The sequence below is a fragment of the Clupea harengus genome, chromosome 8, assembly GCF_900700415.2.
Source record: "Clupea harengus chromosome 8, Ch_v2.0.2, whole genome shotgun sequence".
NCBI lineage: Eukaryota > Metazoa > Chordata > Actinopteri > Clupeiformes > Clupeidae > Clupea > Clupea harengus.
In genome coordinates, this window is record NC_045159.1 from 4674615 (window position 1) to 4680317 (window position 5703).

Genomic DNA, 5703 nt, shown 5'->3' on the forward strand with positions numbered 1-5703 from the left:
ACCATAGTGGCTGGACCCGGGAGGCCAAATTGGCTCAAGTGAACTCAGCTGGCGGCCCCTATTTAAAGGGCGCCTCATGTTCATGAGGAGAGACTTTCTTGAGATGGCCATGGGAGAACTTTGAAGGCAGGCATGAGAGGCTGAAAGAATCTGGAAAACACTTACCTGCTGTGAGGTTAAGTGTATTGGTGTCTAGCTGTGTGGATACTAACCTGTGCTGTGAAGAGGTTCCTTCTGAACCTAAGTATTGAATATGTTCCTTCTGAACTTGTTAGCCATGTGCTGTGAAGAGGTTCCTTCTGAACCTAGGTATTGAATATGTTCCTTCTGAACTTACTAACCTGTGCTGTGAAGAGGTTTCTTCTGAACCTAGGTATTGAATATGTTCCTTCTGAACTTACTAACCTGTGCTGTGAAGAGGTTCCTTCTGAACCTAGGTATTGAATATGTTCCTTCTGAACTTGTTAACCTGTGCTCTGTGAAATGTTCCTAGTGAACTTGTGAATCAGTGAATAATGAATCGGTGCCTCAAGAGTATGCCTAGTTCTCCTTAGTGTTTGTAGCACTTTAAGTGCGGCCTTCTTTGTGTTTTTGAAGACATGTTTGTTTATTGTTTATACATGTTACGGGGTGGACACCAAATAATCCCCATGTAAATAAAGAAGAATATTTTTATATGAAAGCCACCATCTCCTGCACCCTTCTTCCCAACAACACCACCCAGTCCAGTCGCAACCTCCCAAACAACGTGGGGTGACCGCTCGGTCCCTCACACACACACACACACACACACACAGTCTCAGACTGACAGGAGAGACCTTCCATCTGCTGTGCACAGGTTGACAACCAATATGGCTGCCACTCTTACACACACACAGTAGAGAGGAGAGTGGAGGAGAGGAGAGGAGAGGAGAGGTGAGGAGAGGAGAGGTGAGGAGAGGAGAGAGGAGGAGAGGAAGAGAGGAAGAGTGGAGGAGGAGTGGTGGGGAGGAGAGGAGAGGAGGAGTGGAGAAGAGGAGGAGAAGAGAGGAGGGGTAGTGGTGGGGAGGAGAGAGGAGGAGAGGAGTGGTAGTGGTGGGGAGGAGAAGAGGAGAGAAGAGGGGAGGAGAGGAGAGGAGGAGTGGTGGGGAGGAGAGGAGAGGAGAAGAGGGGAGGAGAGGGGAGGAGAGGAGTGGAGAGGGGAGGAGAGGAGAGGAGGAGAGGAGGAGTGGTAGTGGTGGGGAGGAGAGGAGAGGAGGAGAGGAGAGGGGGAGAGGAGAGGAGGAGAGGAGAGGGGGAGTGGTAGTAGTGGGGAGGAGAGGAGGAGAGGAGAGGAGGAGTGGTAGTGGTGGGGAGGAGAGGAGAGGAGGAGAGGAGAGGAGGAGTGGTAGTGGTGGGGAGTTCTACCAGAAGTGTCTGTTGCCATTGATGACTGGACCACCTGACCTTCATCATCACCTGACCTTCATCATCTGTTCAAGAGGCCTTCAGAGTGTAGTGCCTTATTCTTTGTTCTTTGATTTAGGCTGCACCTCACACACACACACACACACACACACACACACACACACAGAGAGAGAGAGACACACACACACACACACACACAGGTTAGCACCATGGAAGCACACACATTCAATCAAAATAGAACAAAAACTATTTCTCTGTATTTTAACACAGTACATTTAATAGTATTTGCTAGTCTAGTCTTCATATGAGTGTCCAAAGCTCTCTAGGAAACACACACATACACACACACACACACACACACACACACACACAAACAGACACACACAAACACACAGAGACACACAAAACTAACACACACACACACACACACACAGACAGACACACTATCACACACACACAAGAATGCTTTGTTCCTTAATTGACAGCTTTGTTGTTGACATGATTCAAAGCAAACTGAGGCTAATTTGATGGATACTGAAACGTGTTGTTCTGCCAAAGCTTGTTTAGTCTCCTCTCCTCACTTCCCCTCTCCTCCCTCTCCTCTCCTCCCCTCCCCTCTCCTCTCCTCTCCTCTCCTCTCCTCCCCTCCCCTCTCCTCTCCTCTCCTCCCCTCTCTCCTCACTTCCCCTCTCCTCTCCTCACTTTCCCTCCCCTCTCCTCTCCTCACTTTCCCTCCCTTCTCCTCTCCTCCCCTCCCCCTCTCCTCTCCTCACTTCCCCTCCCCTCTCCTCTCCTCTCCTCTCCTCTCCTCTCCCCTCTCCTCCCCTCCCCCTCTCCTCTCCTCACTTCCCCTTCCCTCTCTCCTCTCTCCTCCCCCCCTCTCTCTCCTCCTCTCCTCTCCTCTCCTCACTTTCCCTCCCCTCTCCTCTCCTCACTTTCCCTCTCCTCTCCTCACTTTCCCTCTCCTCACTTTCCCTCTCCTCTCCTCTCCTCTCCTCACCACTCCTCTCCTCTCCTCCCCTCTCCTCTCCTCTCCTCTCCTCGCCTACCCTCTCCTCTCCACTCCTCTCCTCTCCTCACTTTCCCTCCCCTCTCCTCTCCTCACTTTCCCTCCCCTCTCCTCTCTCCTCTCCTCACTTTCCTTCTCCTCTCCTCTCCTCTCCTCTCCTCCCCTCCCCCTCTCCTCTCCTCACTTCCCCTCCCCTCTCCTCCCCTCTCCTCTCTTCTCCTCTCACTTCCCCTTCCCTCTCTCCTCTCCTCTCCTCTCTTCTCCTCTCTCCTCCCCTCCCCTCCCCTCTCTCTCCTCCTCTCCCCTCTCCTCTCCTCTCCTCTCCTCACTTTCCCTCCCTTCTCCTCTCCTTACTTCTCCTCCCCTCTCTCCTCTCCTCCCCTCCCCCCTCCCTCTCTCCTCTCCTCACTTCTCCTCCCCTCCCCTCCCTCCTCTCCTCTCCTCTCCTCTCCTCTCCTCACTTCCCCTCTCCTCTCCTCACTTCCCCTCTCCTCTCCTCTCCTCCCCTCTCCTCTCCTCTCCTCTCCTCGCCTACCCTCTCCTCTCCACTCCTCTCCTCTCCTCACTTCTCCTCCCCTCTCTCCTCTCCTCTCTCCTCTCCACTCCTCACTTCTCCTCCCCTCTCTCCTCTCCTCTCCTCTCCTCTCCTCTCCTCTCTCCTCTCCTCTCCTCTCCTCTCCTCTCTCCTCTCCTCTCCTCTCTCCCCTCTCTCCTCTCCTCTCCTTACTTCCATGACCCCCCCCCCATCTCCCTCACTGTGTGTGTGTTCATCACACTTGACATACTCTAACACTAAAGCTGGCTTCCCATACAAACATATCAAAAAGTTCTTAAAGGAAATCTGGCTTCCCACCGTAAATGAGCATGTTGTGCACGTTGGCCAACCCTGAACCCTGATGAGATTTGGTACATATTGACACAGGAAACATCTTAAATTGAATGGCCAGTCAGCCTCAAATAGCCAATATTTACCAGCCGTCGTGAAACACATTCATTAGGTTTGTCCCAGTTCAGTTCCCTTATTACCTCAGTGTTTTTACACACCGAACGACCTCTAGCGTCCTGGCTACACAGGCTAGCATCTCAAACACACTTGCCCTCTAGCGCCCTGGCTACACAGGCTAGCATCTCAAACACACTTGCCCTCTAGCGTCCTGGCTACACAGGCTAGCATCTCAAACACACTTGCCCTCTAGCGTCCTGGCTACACAGGCTAGCATCTCAAACACACTTGCCCTCTAGCGTCCTGGCTACACAGGCTAGCATCTCAAACACACTTGCCCTCTAGCGTCCTGGCTACACAGGCTAGCATCTCAAACACACTTGACCTCTAGCGTCCTGGCTACACAGGCTAGCATCTCAAACACACTTGACCTCTAGCGTCCTGGCTACACAGGCTAGCATCTCAAACACACTTGCATAATTAAACACTTATTAATTGGTCAACATCACAGATAGACGGACATGTTTGGGCGTGCGCCTTTTTCCTCTGTTTACGTCTGACTGAATAAGAGAGTGTGCATCCTTGTTTACGTGAATAAGAGAGTGTGCATCCTTGTTTACGTGAATAAGAGAGTGTGCATCCTTGTTTACGTCTGACTGAATAAGAGAGTGTGCATCCTTGTTTACGTGAATAAGAGAGTGTGCATCCTTGTTTACGTCTGACTGAATAAGAGAGTGTGCATCCTTGTTTACGTCTGACTGAATAAGAGAGTGTGCATCCTTGTTTACGTCTGACTGAATAAGAGAGTGTGCATCCTTGTTTACGTCTGACTGAATAAGAGAGTGTGCATCCTTGTTTACGTGAATAAGAGAGTGTGCATCCTTGTTTACGTCTGACTGAATAAGAGAGTGTGCATCCTTGTTTACGTGAATAAGAGAGTGTGCATCCTTGTTTACGTCTAAATAAGAGAGTGTGCATCCTTGTTTACGTCTGACTGAATAAGAGAGTGTGCATCCTTGTTTACGTGAATAAGAGAGTGTGCATCCTTGTTTATGTCTGACTGAATAAGAGAGTGTGCATCCTTGTTTACGTGAATAAGAGAGTGTGCATCCTTGTTTATGTCTGACTGAATAAGAGAGTGTGCATCCTTGTTTACGTGAATAAGAGAGTGTGCATCCTTGTTTACGTCTAAATAAGAGAGTGTGCATCCTTGTTTACGTCTAAATAAGAGAGTGTGCATCCTTGTTTACGTCTGACTGAGTAAGAGAGTGTGCATCCTTGTTTACGTGAATAAGAGAGTGTGCATCCTTGTTTACGTCTGACTGAATAAGAGAGTGTGCATCCTTGTTTACGTGAATAAGAGAGTGTGCATCCTTGTTTATGTCTGACTGAATAAGAGAGTGTGCATCCTTGTTTACGTGAATAAGAGAGTGTGCATCCTTGTTTATGTCTGACTGAATAAGAGAGTGTGCATCCTTGTTTACGTGAATAAGAGAGTGTGCATCCTTGTTTACGTCTAAATAAGAGAGTGTGCATCCTTGTTTACGTCTAAATAAGAGAGTGTGCATCCTTGTTTACGTGAATAAGAGAGTGTGCATCCTTGTTTACTTCTGACTGAGTAAGAGAGTGTGCATCCTTGTTTACGTCTAAATAAGAGAGTGTGCATCCTTGTTTACGTCTGACTGAATAAGAGAGTGTGCATCCTTGTTTACGTGAATAAGAGAGTGTGCATCCTTGTTTATGTCTGACTGAATAAGAGAGTGTGCATCCTTGTTTACGTGAATAAGAGAGTGTGCATCCTTGTTTACGTCTGACTGAATAAGAGAGTGTGCATCCTTGTTTACGTGAATAAGAGAGTGTGTATCCTTGTTTACGTCTAAATAAGAGAGTGTGCATCCTTGTTTACGTCTAAATAAGAGAGTGTGCATCCTTGTTTACGTCTGACTGAGTAAGAGAGTGTGCATCCTTGTTTACGTGAATAAGAGAGTGTGCATCCTTGTTTACGTGAATAAGAGAGTGTGCATCCTTGTTTACTTCTGACTGAATAAGAGAGTGTGCATCCTTGTTTACGTCTGACTGAATAAGAGAGTGTGCATCCTTGTTTACGTCTGACCTCTCTCACCTACCGTCTCCCCTGCAGGACCTACAGGAGTCCTGGGCTACCAGCTCTACTGTCTCCTGGGCTACCAGCTCTACCAGCTCTACCAGCTCTACCGTCTCCTGGGCTACCAGCTCTACCGTCTCCTGGGCTACCAGCTTTACCAGCTCTATCGTCTCCTGGGCTACCAGCTCTACCAGCTCTACCGTCTCCTGGGCTACCAGCTCTACCTAGGCCGTAAGGTGAACACTGTTTTCGTTTCAACCC

At 49.2% G+C, this 5703-nt stretch overlaps 1 long non-coding RNA gene across 1 annotated transcript in view; it reads left to right on the top strand.

Annotated features, from left to right (window-relative positions):
- Positions 1-678, top strand: part of LOC122133079 — an 826-nt gene extending 148 nt beyond the window's left edge. The window contains exons 1-2 of the long non-coding RNA XR_006152531.1: positions 1-244; positions 374-678. The exon at positions 1-244 is cut by the window's left edge and continues 148 nt beyond it. This is a non-coding gene — a long non-coding RNA (uncharacterized LOC122133079). The remainder of the gene's footprint in view (positions 245-373) is intronic.
- Positions 679-5703: the final 5025 nt, after the last annotated feature.